The following is an 18,755-nucleotide window of genomic DNA, read 5'->3' on the forward strand; positions in this document are numbered from 1 at the left end:
GTTGTGTGTGCTTTTACCTAAAATTGGGCTGGGGACCACTATTAATGACTATGCTGGGCCCGCCCTTCCTTTATGAACAACAACTCACGCTGAGAGGAGAGCCACACCAAGGCCCTAGCCCTCCCTCGGCTCTGCCTATCTCTGCCACCACCCACACATATGTGCCTTGGTGACAGCTCTTGTGGAGGCAGTGTCTACTCCCTCCCATGACACCTGGGCTTTCCAATGAGCCCGCCAGCTGAGGGAGTGGTTTCTGTGGTATGGTCCCCACAGCTCATTTTCCATTAGAGTCACCAGGCAACCACCAGAAAGCGACAACTCCTGACACAAACTCCCGTTTGCCCAGCGACAAGCTCAGTATCCCATTACTAAGGCTGGGCTGGCTCCAGGGCGGGATGTGCCCAAGTCATGTTGCTTACAAGGGCAGACTGGAGAGCTCCAGAGCTGTACTCTCAGCAGTGCTTGTGAGGTTGGGCCAAAGTAGTGAGGCAGTGTTGGGTGAGTCAGGTAGGGGGCAACAAGGTTTAAAATCAGAGAGTAATCCCAAATGAAGCGTTCTCCTTTGTTCTATTCTGACTGGAACATTTTTCTTTCAGGGCATCACCTGGGAAGTTAACTGTTGTGCTACTTAAAAAAATGATACTAACATTTAATTTTTATATGATGATTTACAGTGTTCAAAACAGATTTATTTCCATGAGTGAAATTTATCCTCCAACTACCTGTTTGAGATAAGTATGGTATTGTCCCTATTTCAAAGACAGGAAAACCAAGGCTCAGAAAGAATTTACTAGCCCAGTGTTATGGCAGTGAGTCATTAATTGACTTGGGCCAGTCTTAGGCCTTCTCCATTGGTCTGTGGTGCTCATCCAACCTTCTTTCCAATGGACTCTGCTCTTCCTTGAAACACTAGTTAATCGATCCAGTCATTTACTGACTTATTCTTTAACAAGTACCTATGGAGTGCCCGCTATGTGCCAGTATGAGTAAAGCGATGAATAAAACATGCAACCCCCTGTCCTCATGGCACTTAAATTTTGAAAGGAGACAGACAAATTAATATGTGTGAAATTTCAGGTAAAGATAAGAACATGGGAGGAAAGTTGAGCAGAATTGGAGGTGAGGGAGGACCCAGTGTGTGTGTGCATGGAGGATGGAGGAGAGCCTCTGCTTTATACAGGTGACCAGAGAAGGCCTTCTAATAAATTACACCTGATCAGAGCCTGAAAAAAGTGAGGGAGAGAGCTTTATGCATGGTGGCTCTTGGGCATGTGCTGGATGACAAAATGGATTAGTACCTGGCCCCCAGCTCTCCAAGGTAGGTATTGTTATCCCACTGAGAGATGAAACAGCCTCAGAAAACAACTGGCCCAAGTCCGGCAGTTACAAGCAGGGAAGATACAGTGCTGATAAAGGTGCGTCTTCAGAGGTCTGCTCTCCACCACCACCAGTTTCAGGCAGAGGCATCTAATCAGGTAGGGAGACATTTAGGGCAGGGTCCTTGTCATTCATGTTTCTCAAAACAGTGGCCTGTTTTCATGATTTGACTTCCTTTTTATTTTCTATTTATATTTCATATCAGGACCAGAGCCCAGAGATTACGGTCAACATCAAGTGTGTTGTAGTGAGAGAGACTAGAGTAATGATAACATTTCTTCAAATGTCACTGTACGTCAGGCATTGTGTTAAGTATTTTAGTACACATGGTCTCTCACTTAATTTTCACAAAAATCCTATGATATAGATACTTCTTTTATCCTGATTTTACAGAAGATGAGCTTGGGTTGAGTAACCCCATCAAAGTTACAGTACTAAGAAGTGTTTGATTTAGATTCAACTCACCCCTTACACCATAAACCAAGTTCTGGAGCCCTAAGGAATGGATGAGAAAAATCTTTAGTGGCAAGAGCTGGTGGGGAGGAGGCATAGGGCGAAAGGCAGGAGAGACTGTGGGTCTGTTCTGTGAGAGTCACTATTTACGTAATACATTTAAGTGTAGTAAATTGGGATTAGTTCTAAATGAAACCATTTTTTTTTCCCCTCCAGAACTGCATTATAGACGTATCACAAGCAATTCATTAGTTCACTAAGAACATGGGGGAAACTCCCAACATACTTATCATTTGATTTTTAAATTTCCGCTTTTTACCTGATTATTAAAATATGGGCTTACCGGCAACAAATGAGAACACGCAGTAAAGGGTGGAGAAAACTAAAACATCTCTAATCTTACCATGCGGCAATACTCATAATCATTCTGATATCTTAGTATTCTGTCTTCTTTCTAGGCTGCTAAAAAATATGTAATTTAGTCAAAGCAGTTCTTTACCGATAACGATGCAAGACCACCTCTATTTTGGGAACGGAGTTCTCCCCAGCCCCGGACTCCACGTGGACGGAAGCCGCTCTGGCTCAGGCCTCGGTGCCGTCCTTTCCCGTCTGCTCATCACCGTGATTGCACAGGAGGTTGTGGTAAAGCCAGGCCCTCACCAGGCCCTGCCTCTCCGGAAGGGTTTTGCTGACCCTGGGCTCTGGCGGAGCCCAGGGCATCCGTCCCTGCTACTGAGCTATACATTTCCCTGACAGGAGATGCTCTCAGTACTCCCTAGACGGTGAACATTTGTGAGCAGACAGCAAGATTCACGGCTGTCTGGCTTCTCCCTGTCCTCCTCCACATGAGTAGAGCCAGATGACAGAGCACTAGACAGATCCGAGGAGGCGCAGCTCGCGGACCGACGACATGCCAAGCAGAAAGGAGCACTGTCTGGTCCCGGCTTCGCTCTGGCTTAATCGCAACCACATGAGCGAAGTCAGGGCTGCTGAGCATAACTGCGATTAGAACAGAGTTTCCTTTGGGAGATAAATGGGGATCAAGCTGTTAACTGCATGAGACAATGTACTGTTGCAGACATCCTTTTAGCAGCAAAGGTAGCTAACATTCATTGAGTGCCTAGCATTCGCCTGGTATGGTATTCAGTGCTCTGTGAGGATTACCTCATTAGCTCTCATAACACATTGAGAAGGTAGAAATTATTTTTATCCTCATTATGGAAATAAAGACGCGGAGGCTCAAAAAGGGTAGATAAGGTACCAATGTAACCCAGCGAGTCTGTGGGGGATCAGTGATTTGAAACAAGGCAGTTTTACTTTAGATCCTAAACCTCATTTGGGGTTTAATTTCATTCATTCACTCATTTATTCATTCACTAAGCGTGCTAATTCAAGCAACTGTCATCTCTCATCTGGACAACAGGTAATAATAACTTCCTGAGTCTTGCCTCTCTCTGGCACAGTTTTAACCTTGGCTGCACATAGGTAGTACCTGGGAAAATTTCACTACCATAGGTAGCTAGTACCAGAGATACAAGTTTAACTTGTCGGAGATGTAATCCAGACATAAGATACCTATATCATCTATATGTCTACATATCTGCATCTATATACATCTATATCTACATATATATACACACGTACACATACACATACACATATGTATAAATTCTGATTTCATTCCTCTCCTGTATAAAACATTTTCCTGGATAAAGACCCAAACTCTTAACATGGCTGTAGGGCATGGCTCTGCACCATCCAGCCCCTTCTTCCTTACCGGCCTCTTACACAACTCCCCTCTTTTAGCACACTGCCATTATTCTGGCTTCTTGACTTCCTGGAATGTTCCATGCTTTTTTCTGCCTCAGGGTCTTTATATGATGACCACAGTGCTCATCTCTATTTGCCTGGCTGACTTGTAATTATTCTTTAGGTCTTAATTTGGTGCAGCTGATTATAAAAATGGTCACAATTTTCTACCTCTCCTGGATCTGCACATTTTGCCATGTGACTGCAGCTCTTTCCAAGGAGGGGTAGAGTTTCTTTTCCCAGTTCTTGCAACTGCACTGGCCTTGTGACTTACCTTGGAGGGGATGTTGTGTCAGTCCTGAGCTGGAGCCTCAGCAGGCATTGTAGGCTTCTGCTTGTTCTCTTAGAATCCCACTATCACCGTGTGAACAAACTTGGTCTGGTCTCCTGGAGGATCCCAGCTGAGACTATCCCAGACCAGCCAATCCCAGCCAACCTGAAACTGACCACAATCTCATAAGGAAGCCTAGCTGAGATCTGAGCCTGGGCCAGACCAACAGAACCTTTCAATTGATCCATTGACTTTTAAGCAATGATAAATGGTCATTGTCTTAAGCCACTAAATTTGGGTTGATTTGTTATGTAGCAATAGATAGCTGATACACTTCAATATTACTTCCTATTTCTTTTCTAGCTTAGACCTGGTTCTCCAGTTTATCCACTCTCATAGCACCTTGTACTTGTAAATTGTAGTATTTGCATAATTCTACCAAGACTAAAAATTGTGTAATTAATACTTTTTCTTCTCTCTCTAATTAAGCTCCACAAGATGAGAGACCATATCTGATTTGCTCCCTAAAATATTCCTATAATCAATCTAGAACTGTTTTGCAAATGCTAAAGAAATATTTCTTTTAAAAGATATACAAAAATGAATGAATATATTCACTAAATATTTATAGTGTTTTTTATATATTTGGTATTTTACAAGATTTAAAAGACATAAGAATGAAGAAGTCACAGTTTATTTTATTTTATTTTTTAAAATTAATCAATTATTTATTTATTTAATGGTAACATTGGTTAATGAAATCCAATAAGTTTCAGCTGTACACTTTAACAGTTAGGCATATATATATTTACACTGTGTGTTCACCTCTCATAGTTAGATTTCTTTCTGTCACCACATATTTGACCCCTTTTACTCCATCTACCTCCACCCTTCTACCTCCCCTCTACCCTCTGGTAACCACTAGTCTATAGTCTATGCCCATGAATCTCTGTTTGTTTGTCCTGTTCCTTTGTTGCTTTTAGGTTTATATCCCACCTATAAGTGATATCATGTAATTTTCAACTTTTTCTGTTTGGCTTATTTCACTTAGCATGATTATCTTGAGGTCCATCCATGTTGTCGCAAATGGCAGTATTTCATCTCTACCTATGGCTGAGTAATATTCCATTGTATATATGCACCACAGCTTCTTTATCCAATCATCTATTGTAGGACACTTCGGTTAAGAAGGTACAGTTTAAAAGCTGGAACACAAACATGTAAACAAAAATTATAGCCCAAGTTAATAAATTGAGAGTGTTTTTAGTGTTGAAGAGATCCGGGTAAAGTAGTGGGTTGAATACATCTGGAGGAAAGAGGTTTTTAGAAGATACTTTATGGAGGAAATACTTGAGATGATGATTCTATATCTGATGAATGTGTGGCAATGTGTATTCAGATGACATAAGTAGGACCACAATATGACTTTTCAGAATGATTAATGATGTTTGTTGAATTTCCATATAAGACAAAATGCAATGTTCTCTCGATTTACATAGCAGTTGCATTTATAGATAATTTGAACTGCACAAACTGTGTTTTAAAACTGTACAAAATCAGGTCCCAGGTGCTTATAGAATTAAATATTAGGGTCAGATAATTATAAATAGGTTTTCACCCACATGAATGTCTGGAGGGACATTTGAAAACCCTGTGGAATGTGAGTAATTTTTTATTGCATGGGAATGTCCTATGCATTGCAGAATATCTGGCATCTCTGGCCATTGTACACTAAACGGCAGCAGCATCCCTTCCTAATATTCTGATAACCCAAAGTCGCTTGAAATTTCTAAGGCTCTTTTATCAGCATGGAGCCACATCTACATTTAACTACTGATGTAAAAAAATTGCTTTGACTAATTAACATTAATGTTTTATGAAACAGTGTTATTTGAAAGGACTTATGCTCTCCATGCAAGTATTCTAAAACCTCTGAATTACTATCGTATTATTGCAAAGGATGACTCATCAGATTTTTCTTGAAGGAGAAAGGACACTATAAATACTACTTCATTTCTATCCCTAGAAGCAAATAACCTTAATGTCTGTACTTTTCATGAGAAGGATGTGGTCAAGAAACACAGCAAGGCCTCGTTTCCACGGTACTGAACAGCACAGCTAAAATTGCTTTTCATGGTCCTGGGTCAATAGCAGTACAAAAACCAATGACATTTCCTGGAGACTTATTACGAATAGAGCAAGTCCACATCAATTTTTACTGATGGGAGTAGTTTGGATTAGTGAAGAACCCTGGTTGTAAATTTCTAAGCATTTAACAAATCACTTAAGGAGTATATAATCAATGAACGAACATTTGAGCACCTACGTTATGTGAAATCACTGTGCTGGTTGCTTTGAGAATAGAAAAAAAGTCCTAACAAATACTTCTGTTCTTCGAGGAACTGAAAATCTAAATTTGGAGATAAAATAGGATTGTGCAAAATTTACTGACAACACAAACCAGAAATGCCTAATGAGTGATACAGACACCAAAGGCTTAAGGAGTTTAAAGGCAAAGAGGTCATCGAGAACTTGAGTGATCAGGGAAGTTTTTACAGAGGCTGGAGCAGGTCCTAAAGGATAGATATGAATCAAATAAGAAAATTAAGGGGTACATTCCATGTGGAAACAATGACATAGGAAAGAAAGGAGGCAAGAGAATTAATGTCATCCTTTAGAAACTGTGAGCAGACTCATCTGGCCAGAGTCCTACTAGGTAGTAATTAATAAGTAAGATGACATCATTAGTAAGATGACAATGGAAATTTAGAGCCAGATAGCGAAACATCTTTAATACCAGACTAAGATATCATAATTGGTGCAATGAACATTTTGGTCAAGATAGTGAAAGGATCAAAGGTTACTTAGGTATTAGGAGAAACTCTTTCTTTTCCCTCTTGGTTAATATTTAATTGTGGAGAAACCTCAACATAAATACTCTTGGCCTCTGAATCCCCTAACTCAAACCTCCCCAGAGAGGAAAGAATTCTTTTTCTGATTGAAAGTTTGGGAGATAAAACTGGTTATGCATTAATCAGCCCCCTCCTTACTCCTTTCCTGAGATGTTCCAGAAGAATGGCTATACTCCTGCTGCTTGCACTCTCAACTTTTACAGGGATAGGTCCACACAAAGAGGCCTGTGTCCAGATATACTTGTGATTGGGTGGTCAAGTCTGCCTAAGTCAGAATGAGGTATTAGTGTGCCCACCTGACTTCAAACTTCAGCTACATTCTCCCAAGTAGATTTGATCTGTAATAAAATTGAAATTTTGATCCGTACCTGTCCAACTCCTGTCTTTCTCTCTTAATTAATTCCAACTTGAATGGAACATGGCTGCAACTATTAGCCTCTACCACATCACAGACAAAATATTCACTTAGAGGAGAGGAAAAACCTTACCAATCCAAAGACTCTAAGAAAGATTTGTCAAAGAAAGCTTGTGCCTCATATATTTTAGACCTATAAATTAGGTCAGGACTGGAATAGTCAAGGGCAGAAAACAGAGAAATATCAGGATGCTTTAGATTAGGTGTCGATGAACTATAGCCCACTGGGTCAAACACAACCATGTAAACAAAATGTTATGGAAACACAACCATGTTCATTCATTTGCATATAACCCTATAATCCATGGCTGCATTAGTATTAAGGGATAAGTATCACTATATTTATTTAGATATATTCATCAACATTGAGTAGTTGCAACAAAGATCATATGGCTGCAGAACCTCAAATTATTTGTGAATTATGAGAGGTCGTTGAGAATCAGATACCACTTACCCACATTTAATTTTTGTGTGCAAAAGCATAGTTGACTAAATTGAAAGTTTGAGGTAGAATATGAAGGGAAAGGAAGGGCCTTCCTCATTATTTTCATCAGAATATCGAACCATTAAGAGATAAATAATCTGCCAAATAGCCATAACTAAATATTCCTCATCACTTCATTCTGTCCATGAAATTAATTCTTGTGCTACTGGATTTTGAATAGTGGTCTGCATTCTTGAATTCATCTGTTTTTTAACTAAAAAGTCTCCTGGAAATCCCTCCTCAGTTCCATGTTACCATCTGACAATTGTCCAAGCATTATGTGCTTTAAGTTCTGACCCATACTCATGAATTTCTGCTCCTTGAAATATCGATAGCTGAAAGTACTTGGTAGACTCATCTGCTTGAGACTCCGAGATTGTCCTTCGCTGAACACACGCACAAGGCTGCAAGCCTTCAAGTAAGCATCAGAGGAAAACATAAAATAATTTGAGGATAAAATTAAATTAATCATGGTTTGTGTCATTAATTTATTACGGTCATCAATAATATCCAAATGGAGGAGAACAAAATTCTCTTTTGGGGGATAATACATAGCTATGCCATAAAGGTTTGACCAATGTTTCTCCTGAGAGTAAGAACATATTATAGAAAGTGAAGGCATTAATAAATCTCCAGGTACTTTCAATTCATAAAGTGTACAATCTCTGAAATATTTCTATTAATGACATTTTACATACATCAAATTATGCTTTGATTTAACAACTCTTCCCATGGAAATAGCACTGAGCTAATTAAGAAGTACAGAGTATACCAAGTGTAACTAATTATTTCTAGTATTTGTCTTTTATACAAAATAAAAGAATGAATCTTTGTGATTGTCCAGGGCTTTCTGAGAAATCCCTCAAATAGTTTTGAGTATAAAAAATTGTCCTTTTAAAAAGAATTTAGGATATAATTTTAGAAAAATCAATTTTGAGTTCTCAAAGTAGATTTGGTGGCTTGGTTAAGATAGAATCGTAGGTGCCTGAGGAATGATAGTGTGACAGTGCATTTTATGTGTCGACTTGGCTGGGCCAAGGTGCCCAGATAACTAGTCAAACATTATTCTAGATGTTTCTGTGAGGGGGTTATTGAATGATTACCATTTAAATTGGTAGATTTTGAGTCACAAAGATTGCTTTCTGTATCTTTACAATGTGAGTGAGCTGCATCCAATCAGTTGAAGTCTTAAACAGAACAAAAGGCTGATGACTCTGGAGCAAGAAGGAATTCTGCCAGTCGATGGCCTTTGGACTTGACCTACCACATCTATTTGTTCTTCCCTGGATCTCCAGCCTGCTGGCCCACTCCCACCTTTTCCTTGATATGCAAAAACACACACTATCACTATACAAACACAGTTGTGGTTTCCTGCCACTATATCTACTAATGTAGTATTAATCACCCATATTAACTATAACTGGTAACTAAATTAACTAAATTCTACTTTTGTGGGAAAAAACTGGTAGGTAGGTGATTCATAATTATCTGTCCATTTGCAAGCGTTCTAGCAGACCTGTTAATGGTATGAGATATATGGTAAAATTGCCTGTGGTCATACACATCCATTTTATATCTTTCTAATGTGAAGAAAATATATGTTCATTAACATGACCCAAAGGTATAGTCATCATAACATATAAAAATAAAAAACAAAGGTTTACAGATTATGATATATATATTATGACCAATGTTTTAGTATTCTATCTTAGAAGTTACCCAGGTGTACAAAGATTATCCATTAATAATTTAATATCGGTCCTAGTTAAAGTTAACTAAAAAATTTGGAAGCGATTTTTAAAGTGAAACATTATAGAACATGATAAAAGTTTGTGGAAATTATTTTTTAATTTAGTTGAACAGATAGTGTTACAATTTTCACAATCATAGTGATTATGTAGGAATAATTAACTAATTTGATTAGTAATCCAATTTAAGAAACATACAAAGTTCAACATAACTAGTCTATTCATGAGGAAACAACTGAAATCTAACAAAAATAAAATATATGCTTATGTTATACTTAACTAATTAAATCAGGGTTTGAAAAAATGACCAACTAGTATAAATTCACCTTAATTACACGAACTTGGATTTTTACATGAAAATATTCCTGGATTAGCAGTTTCTACTAAAAGGACTTTTTAGTCCCTTGAAATATACATTTAAAACATAAGAAGTTTAGTTTATTTTCTAGGAAAATATTCTAAATTCTGGGAAAATATTAGATTTATGTAAGCATTATTCTCTCTAAACTATTAAAACATAGCTCCATTAAAATACTATATAATCTAATTCCATAATACACTCCAGAGGTAGAAAAATATTTCACATTTACACACCAAGAGGTAAAGACTTTCTTCACTTATAAATGCATAGAGAGCCCCTGACTTCAGTTTCACAGCTTTAGCCATAGATCAAAGTAAATGCAAGAACTCATCAGACAAGACCTTAAAGATTTAGTCTCTGTCTCAGTGAGCATATAATATTCATTTGCACTTCTAAATAGAGAGAATGACAAACAAAAATTAATTAAACAGAATCTCAGCTGTTTCTCACTTTGGAATAGATCCCCATCATCTGATTGTCAGATGATAAAACTAGATTCTCCATCATTTTTGCCATCTGTAGGGGACAACTCATCAGCCATGCACAAATCAGGCCTAGAACGAACTTGGCTAAGTATGGAAATGAAAACAAAAACACAAAATCAGGATTAAAAGAATCAGGACAGGTTAAGTTGTAATGTCACTTGAGAATCACTCCAGGAACCAAGAAAAGACATACTTGGACTTAAATTGGCTCTGTGGGTATCTCAATGGGACCTCTAAAACTGTTAAAGAATAATTTTCGAAAGCTAAAAACATGACTCTCATTCAAATATAGGACTACTTCTTCAACAGTATTTGTAATTATTCATTGTTGAAGGAACCAGTAAGATGGTAAAGCTAGCTCACCATCTTAAAATAAGACATCTAAAAAAATTTTTATAAAGGATATTTTTAAAAAAAGGACAGTTTTGACGAACTGGGTATTTTGTAAGCATTAAAAAATAAAAAGTAAAAAAAAAAAAAGAATGCTACAATAAGATTCCTAAAATGGATACCAAATTGATTAATGTCTTACAGGACAATAAAACTTTTGGGATTATCTTCTTTGTCAAACAGAAATATTCTAGTTAACCTGAAACTCTAAAATGTCTGGGCTCTAATCAAATTTTAATAGAAAGTAAACAAATTTTCCAAGAAAATTAAAAAATTCATTGGGCAGCTCTATTAAACAATGCTTTTGCATGATGTTGAAAGAAAATTCCACTCTCCCCTTTGACTTTTTCCAGGTTTTAGACAATTTTTCTTAATACTTTATTGCTCCTGTTCTATTTATATGACTCCAATATGTTTTGATTTTGCAAACTATTCCAGTTCCTTCTGAATTTCCTGAGCAGGCTTGAGTCCTGAAGATCAAGCATTTTAGACATAGGTATTTAAATTTCTCTTCTAGTCTTCGGATTACAATAATTTTATTGTTCTTTTCCCCCTCTATATCATCCCAAGATAATGGTGTATTTTTTAAGTAGTAAAGGCTCTCCTTTATTTAATAGTATATTAAAGCAATCTACTATTCTCTGTGAGAAGCTATAACTTGGAACTTCAAAATCTAAAGCCTCTTTTTAAACTTCTCTGATTTACTAAATTTTGCAGTTTACTCTGGGGCGACTCTTGAACCCTGTGGATAAGCTACATTAATTCAGATTTATTCCTCCCACATTTCTATCTTCAAAATAATGTAAAAGATGAACAAAATTATAAGTAGTTGAACTAGAACTTGTTTAAAAATTTAGAGCTTGTATCTCACATAATAATGCTCGGTAGTACATTGGGAAAGTATTACTTTTGATGTTTAAAGTCTAGACCTACTTTCTGGACTGAGAAATGCACCTGTAGCAGCCAAAGTTGTTCTGCAGTGTTTCTTTCTCTAAACTGCCCCAGTTCTCCCACAGTGCCTAAAGGTGTGGATTAGCAAGACTCTTTTTTCCTGTGATCAAATCATTGCCAGTGTTGGCATAGCTTGCAACATGTTTGCTAAGTACCCCTACCCCCCATTTGTTTGGCATTTTGCTACAATATATGGGTATTAAGAAAAGCTACTCATTGCAGACAAAACTGCCATAAATGACAGTGATTTACAAAGGTCAAAATCCCATGTGGTTTATTCAAAAGCCTAAAGCCCAAATCTGCCCTCATAAACTGCACTAGTTAAAAGCCAACCACACAACTGTAAAAACCAGTCCATAGCATAAGGTCGAAACCCCACAATACCCATCCATGACTGCTAAAATCTACAGCCTAAAGCCTGTGATCAAGGATCCATTGGGAGCCCTATCTACAGGTGCTAATTCTTCAGATTGCAACCCTTTTCTATGTTGGAAAATTTCCAACCCAATTAACTGGATTTGGGGGTTCATAGGGACAATAAGTAGCATCCCATTTTTTTCTTGCCCCAGTTTGGATACTGAGAGATACCATGTGGAATTCACAAGCTGAAGATTAACATAGCAGGTTCATTATCAATGAAGCAGTTAGAGACTATGGCTTAGGTGTGAAGGTCATATGGGCTTACTAGAGTCTGCATTGTGTGAACATTTTCCCCTCCCACCGCCCTCAAACAAAAGGCAAAGCTCACAGGGGTCATGTAGCGGTGGAGGGGGTATGAGTAGAAAGTCTACCAAGCTACAGAGCTAAGCTGTATATAGATAAATTACTCTTCTGGGAATTGAAAATAAGGTGGAAATGTCTTCTAACAGAGGTCTTTCCGTAACAGAACATGAAGTCCAATATTAGGCACAGGGAACTGGACTTATTTTTATTTCGAGGCCTTAGAACAAAAAGCCTAACAAGTCTTAGAATCTCAGAATCTCCCATTCACGCATTATTTATTCCTTCGTTCATTCAAAGATATTGATATTTTACTACACGATTCATATTGTACTAGAACTGGAAAACAAAAATAAATCAGACTCATATGGTTCCAACTCATAAAATTTCCAGTCTAGTGTGGAAAACAGAAATTAAACAAATGCTTATCCATATTATGACTGCCAAAAAGAAAGAAATCTCAGAGCTCTCAGGGACTTTTTCTATTGAAAATGAGAGAAAATCTAAATCAAATTGGCTTAAGCTTTAAAAAGAAAGAAATTTTATCTGCTCACATGATTAAAAATTAGTCTCCAGGCATATCTAGCAATAGGGACTCTGGTTTCTCTTTCTTGATTTCCCATCTCTGTTTCTACTGTGTGGATACCATTTTCAGGAAGCTTTTGTAGATGCCATAGCTCTAGATCTTACATCTCAACTTTAAGCTCAGTGAAAAGAGTGAGAAACTTTATAAAAAAGTCTGCTCAGGTAATAAACTCATCTCCATACCGCTCACTTTGGGTTAGGCCTAGACCCAGAATGAGACGTATTGTCTGTGAGTGAGGGGAGCATAGTTACCCAAAAGGGAAGGAATAGGTTAATTATTAGAAAGCTAAATGAATACAGGGAATAAAAGTCACAGATAGTCACCATGAGTGAGTGATTCTGGGGACAACAGAGAAGGCTTTTCTTTAGACAATATGGTCTCTCTGATCTGAAGGATGCGTAGAAGTTAGTTAAATTTTAGAGAAAGTGAAGAACATTCCAGGTTGAGGAAACGGCATATGAAAGATTGCCAGGGAATGTGGTAAGAAGAACATTATATATTTCAGGCCAGCACGATCAAAAAATGATAAAGAGGGGGAGGGACAGGAGAGAAGGTTAAAAATGTAATAGGTATCAGATTATATCAGGCTTTGTAGGTCATGGTAGAGCCTCTATCCTTTTTGTTTTAATTTGGCCATTTGGATCAAGAGATGGTAAACAAAGGAGTAAATTAAAAAAAAAAAAAAAAAAAAGGAAATTTACCTGGATGACTCTAATATTCCATGGACAACATTCTAATATAATCTCAAAGGTCTGCCCATTTTTAAAAAATGTCCTTGAATATATATATCTAATTTTTCTTGAAATAAGTGGTCACTTATTTGGGTTATTAGAAATCATTGTGCTTAGTAGACATGTTTGATATAATGGTATTTAGTGGGGATGGGCTATGTCTTCACATATTGATAAACAATATTATCATTACTCTCTTTAAATTTAGACTCACATATCCTTCGAGTAACATTTTTTTATCTTTCAATGGTTGGACCTGGACCAGTTCTAAGCAATAGTTACATATTATTAAGAAAAGAAGAATGAGTGTGTAATGTCTCAGCATAGCCATAATTTCCCCAAACTCAAATTATAAGGGCTGACTCACAGGGTGAGTGCTTGGCTGTGTTCTCCTTGGAGATCAAGATATCTCAAAAGACAGAAAAATCTTAGAGAACAGAAGGCAATAGAAACATCAGCCAGAGAATTCTCTTTGAATTGCTGCCAAACTTTTCACCTTTTCATTCCCCAGATTATTAAAAGAGCAAAAGCTACTGTGGAGATAAGGGAACAAACCAAGAGCTTCTACTCCTGACACTTTGTTGAAAGCTAATGACAGAAAAAAAATTATCTGTATCCTACTATAATTGAGATGAAATAAATAAGTCTTTTCTAAGGGAAGTGGAAGAATCAGAAAGGAGTGCTATAGAGACAGTTTGGAAGGTTAACTCATGGAGATTCAATCCACTGTAAGACTAGCAACAGTGATTTGACAATATTTTTCTAGTTTTCTTTTACTGGAGCAATGGGAGAAAAAAATAGAGGTGACACTGGAGTTGGCAGAATCTGCCATTCCTCAGAAAAAACATTGTAATGTTCAGGCGATTCGTGGTAATGAATCTTATTGCGGTGATCATTTTGCAATATATACATAACAAATTATTACGTCATATATCTTAAACTAATACAATTCTATATGTCAATTATGTCTCAAAAAAAACTGGAGAAAATAAAGAAAACTAGAAAGTGACAAATAAAAAAAAAGTCTTGTTTATGTGTACAGACAGGTGCTGATTCAGAAATACAGAAAGACTTGGACTAGGAAAAAAAGGGAAGAGTGTAAAATCCATGGATAGAGTTCTCTCTTAGAAGTAGGAAGATGCTGAATGATGCCCCAGCTTCCTGAGAATCAAGTGTAGAAAATGTAAGTGGAGATCTTGGAGACAGAATTGTAACTAGACCTATTTGAGAGCTAGCCTAGTACTGATCCACTCAGAGAAAAGCTGAAGACGGCCCTTACTCCTTAGCTTATGTCTGCTAAGGTCTTCTGTTCAGAATGTTTCTGGAAAGGAAGCCATGGATGGTTTTTGGGCTTCGAGTTTTGTGCAGAAGTACTTTGGTTTGGGAACAGGTTCATCTAAATGTGTATAGTGAGTCTCTGCTTCTTGTGGTAAGGCTACCCCTCCTCCAACTTGTGAACTAAAGTTGGCTAGAAGAAGAGATAGAAAAAAATATTAGGCTGAACTGAAAAGAAATCAAGCTGTAATGTTTTTGAATTTGGATCAAATTCCAGAGCTTTAATACTGAGCTCCTTTGGGCAATTTCTATCACATATATCATTACTGGTCTGTGTCTAGTGTCAGAAGAGATTTGTTAGCATTTTGCAGGCTAACAGCATTGAAAAATTGCTACGAGGTTATTTCAGCCACTGTTTCAAAGATGAGTGCTTCTTTTCATATTTCTTTTGGAGATCCAAAATGTCATGCAAATGACTGGTACTGGTCCCTTAATTGCTTGGGGTCAGATGAATTCTGGCAGAGCAGCAATGGGCTTTGGTTTTGTAAATTGATGATTGCACAACTTAAGGAATGGATAACAGTTCCCTTTTAGAGAATGGCTTTCTCAGCATATGGGAACCACAAGAATTAAGAAGGTTTAGAAGCAAACCGGCTGGCATGAGCCAAATTCCTAGGAATAATACAGTGAATCACTGGGGGGCTCTCCTTACCACAAGCAAGAGTGTATGCCACAGCTCATCTAAGCTAGTTTGCTAATCTTTCTTCTACTTCTTCTCAACCTAGCTCCAAATCAGATGATTTGGTCTTTGGTTGCTGGGTTCCTGGAAAAAATAGTTTCCCACCATTCTTTTTGTCTTTATCTTTAGAAGAGATTGAAGGAGGCAGACAGACTGAGGCCTGTCTGCAGTCAGCATGACAGTGAGAACTGTTTACATCTGTGTAAGTATATGGGAAGGACACACTTTACTTACTAGAATGGTTACTCAGAAACAGAGTAGGGAGATGTGGGTGAGAGGTTATGGGAGAGCCAGGAGAGAAGGAAGGAAGAGTGGCAGAGGTAGGCTCCTCTGGTCATGGTGAGGGTGGGAAGAGCAATTTGCAGAGCTCAGCGTGTTTTGAGATCGTCTGTACAGCACAGATTGCCTTTTTCTGTCTCATCCACATTGGAGAATTTTTCCTGTGTACCCTCTCTCTCTTTCTCTTTTGCTCTCTCTCTTTTACTTCTCGCTTAGCTAGTCATAAATTCTCAAGAGTTCTCCCCTATGATCTTTTACCTTTCTCCTTCCTTTTTCCCATTGCCCAAGGCAATGACAAGCCTGTTTATAGGCCATTAAATTGGCAAGACAGTCAAGATCTGGCTGTGGGGAGGAGAAGAAATTTAGTGACAAAATAGGGACAACTAGGAGCTTTGTGCTTGGTGGACAGCGCTGACTTCTCTTCCTTTTTTTTTGTTTATTTTTTCTCCTCCATCCATAACTTTGCCATGATGCTCTTAAATTTGGATGATTGTTTGTTGGATAAATAAAAGGGCTCCCTTTATCTGTGGAGGATACTTTCCAAGACCCCCCAACGGCTGCCTGAAAACGAAGATAGTACCAAACCCTGTATATACTATGTATTTTCTATGTATTTTTCTATACATACATATCTATGATAAAGTTTGTAAATTAGGCACAGTAAGAGATTAACAACAGTAACTAATAATAAAATAGAACTATTATAACAATATACTGTAATAAAAGTTATGTGAATGTAGTTTCTCTCTCACCAGTAATTTTTATATTTTTTAGTCTGAACCTATTTCTGAATCTGCATAACTATCCTTTACTTGCAGTAAATGTCTTGGTGTCACTCGTTTCAGGGGATCCCTTGCTGAAGTCTTCATATAGGCTCAATGATTTCTGTTCAATATGTTGACATCAATCAGAACATATTTTCTGTTCACGTCTTCCACCCACAGTTGATGGCTTTTCCATCTTAACTAAGCACTTATCACACCTGTGGCTATAACTTTTGTAGTTTGAGTTGTAACTGCAAAATTAGCACAAATTTCTTTTCCCTTCTTCACAATTTCATGGATGGAAGGTTTGTTCTTACTGTAGAATCTTAGCAACGTCAGCATACAATTTTTTTTCTTTCCTCATTAAGTCGAGAACTTTCACCTTTTCATTTAAAGGAAACCTCACTACTTTTCTGCTTTGGGGTCATTATTAAGTAAAATCGGGGTGCCTTGAACACAAGCACTGTGATACCTTGACCATCAGTTTGATAACCAAGATGGCTACTAAGGGACTAACAGTCGTGGATCTGGACGATGGGGTAATTTATGTCCTGGGCGAGACAGAGTGGACAGTGGGAGATGTCATCACGCTACTCAGGACAGTGCACAATTTAAAACTTATAAATTATTTATTTCTGGAATTTTCCATTTAATATTTTCGGACCCGGTTGACAGCAACCAAAATCACAGACAGGGAAACCATGAATAACGGGAGACTACTGTATGTTTCTTTTCTTACTTTCAGAGACACACAGACTTCCCTCTGCAGAGGAATAAAAAATTATTCACGTCAAACATAGGCTAAGGTATTCTAGGGGTGCTTATTCAAGACATATATGTTTACATGTTAACATATCTAATATATCTTTACATGTTCATATATATGTTAACATATCTCTATGTACATGGTGTCATGTGGAGTTGGGTTGGGCACATTTGACCAGGTACCTTTGCTTTTCCTATTCCTTTCTTCAGAAGTAGGTACCATTTCATAGGCTTCTGGGCAAAGGCATCCTGGGAAATCCAATACATTGGCTGAAGATGCTTTGAAGAAATAGTGAGTGAGGCAGCTCTTACTTCTTTTTTGCACATCTCCCTTTCATGAAATGTAAGAGCAGTAAAGACTCCTAGAGACCATTGCACCTGAGCCTCTTTGTTTTACAGAAAGGGAAACTGAGGACCAGAGAAGTGATTTGCCCAGGGATCTAAATAGATCCCTGACTCCTTGTCTAGTGTTCCTTTTTTCAACAGCAAAACAATCGAGGACTCTTCTTCCCCCTCTCCAAACCCTGAGGGTGCTGCGGGGGGACGGATGTGGTGACTTTACTCCCAATCGTTCAGCTCTTGCACTCATCAGCTTCTACATGGGAGACTTATTTCCAATTTCTTCTCCCTTTCTCTTGAGAGTCCTGGTTCACAGTCTGAACTAACACCAGAGAATTCCTTCCCAGGGGCTTCCAGGGTATGTCAGCAGTTTTCATCTTGTCTGGGACAGAAGTGTCAGGACCTCAGAACTATTGCTTTTTAAGATTCAGCTCAATCTCTACCTGACTCAGCAGAGGTTTCTGGAATGTCCCCTCTGTGTGCCGACCAACTCTCAGATCGGCACTAACCAGAAGAGGTGGGTCGCCTCTCTGTTTCTGTAATAAGACCAAAAAAGCTGACGATGACCATTGAGAAAGAAAATGTGCAACATGTAAACACAGCAATCTCTGCTCTATAAATAACCCTAATTAAAATGAAAACACCCACACAGTCTCATATTTTTTTATTTTTTTTTCTGTTGGACATCATGGGAGGTCCTTGCTGCAGGACCTCTGGTGCTTGCCAGCAATAACCAGGCTCTGAGAAATTTCTACGCTTCCTCAACTTTGCTTGCTAACTCAAATCTCTTTTCTAGGGTTTAAGGCCAGTCTTTCTCTCTTGCCCTTTCTTTTTTTTTTTTTTTAAGTTGACTTTTAGAGTACCCATGTCCGATTATATTCCCCTCTTAAAGTTTACAACA

General features: G+C 37.9%; 1 pseudogene; it reads left to right on the top strand.

Moving 5' to 3' along the window:
- The first annotated feature begins 2,337 nt into the window (after positions 1–2,337).
- LOC102893663 overlaps positions 2,338–18,755 on the top strand; it is a 76,820-nt pseudogene continuing 60,402 nt past the window's right edge.

The sequence above is a fragment of the Pteropus alecto genome, unplaced genomic scaffold (assembly GCF_000325575.1).
Source record: "Pteropus alecto unplaced genomic scaffold, ASM32557v1 scaffold135, whole genome shotgun sequence".
NCBI classification, from domain to species: domain Eukaryota; kingdom Metazoa; phylum Chordata; class Mammalia; order Chiroptera; family Pteropodidae; genus Pteropus; species Pteropus alecto.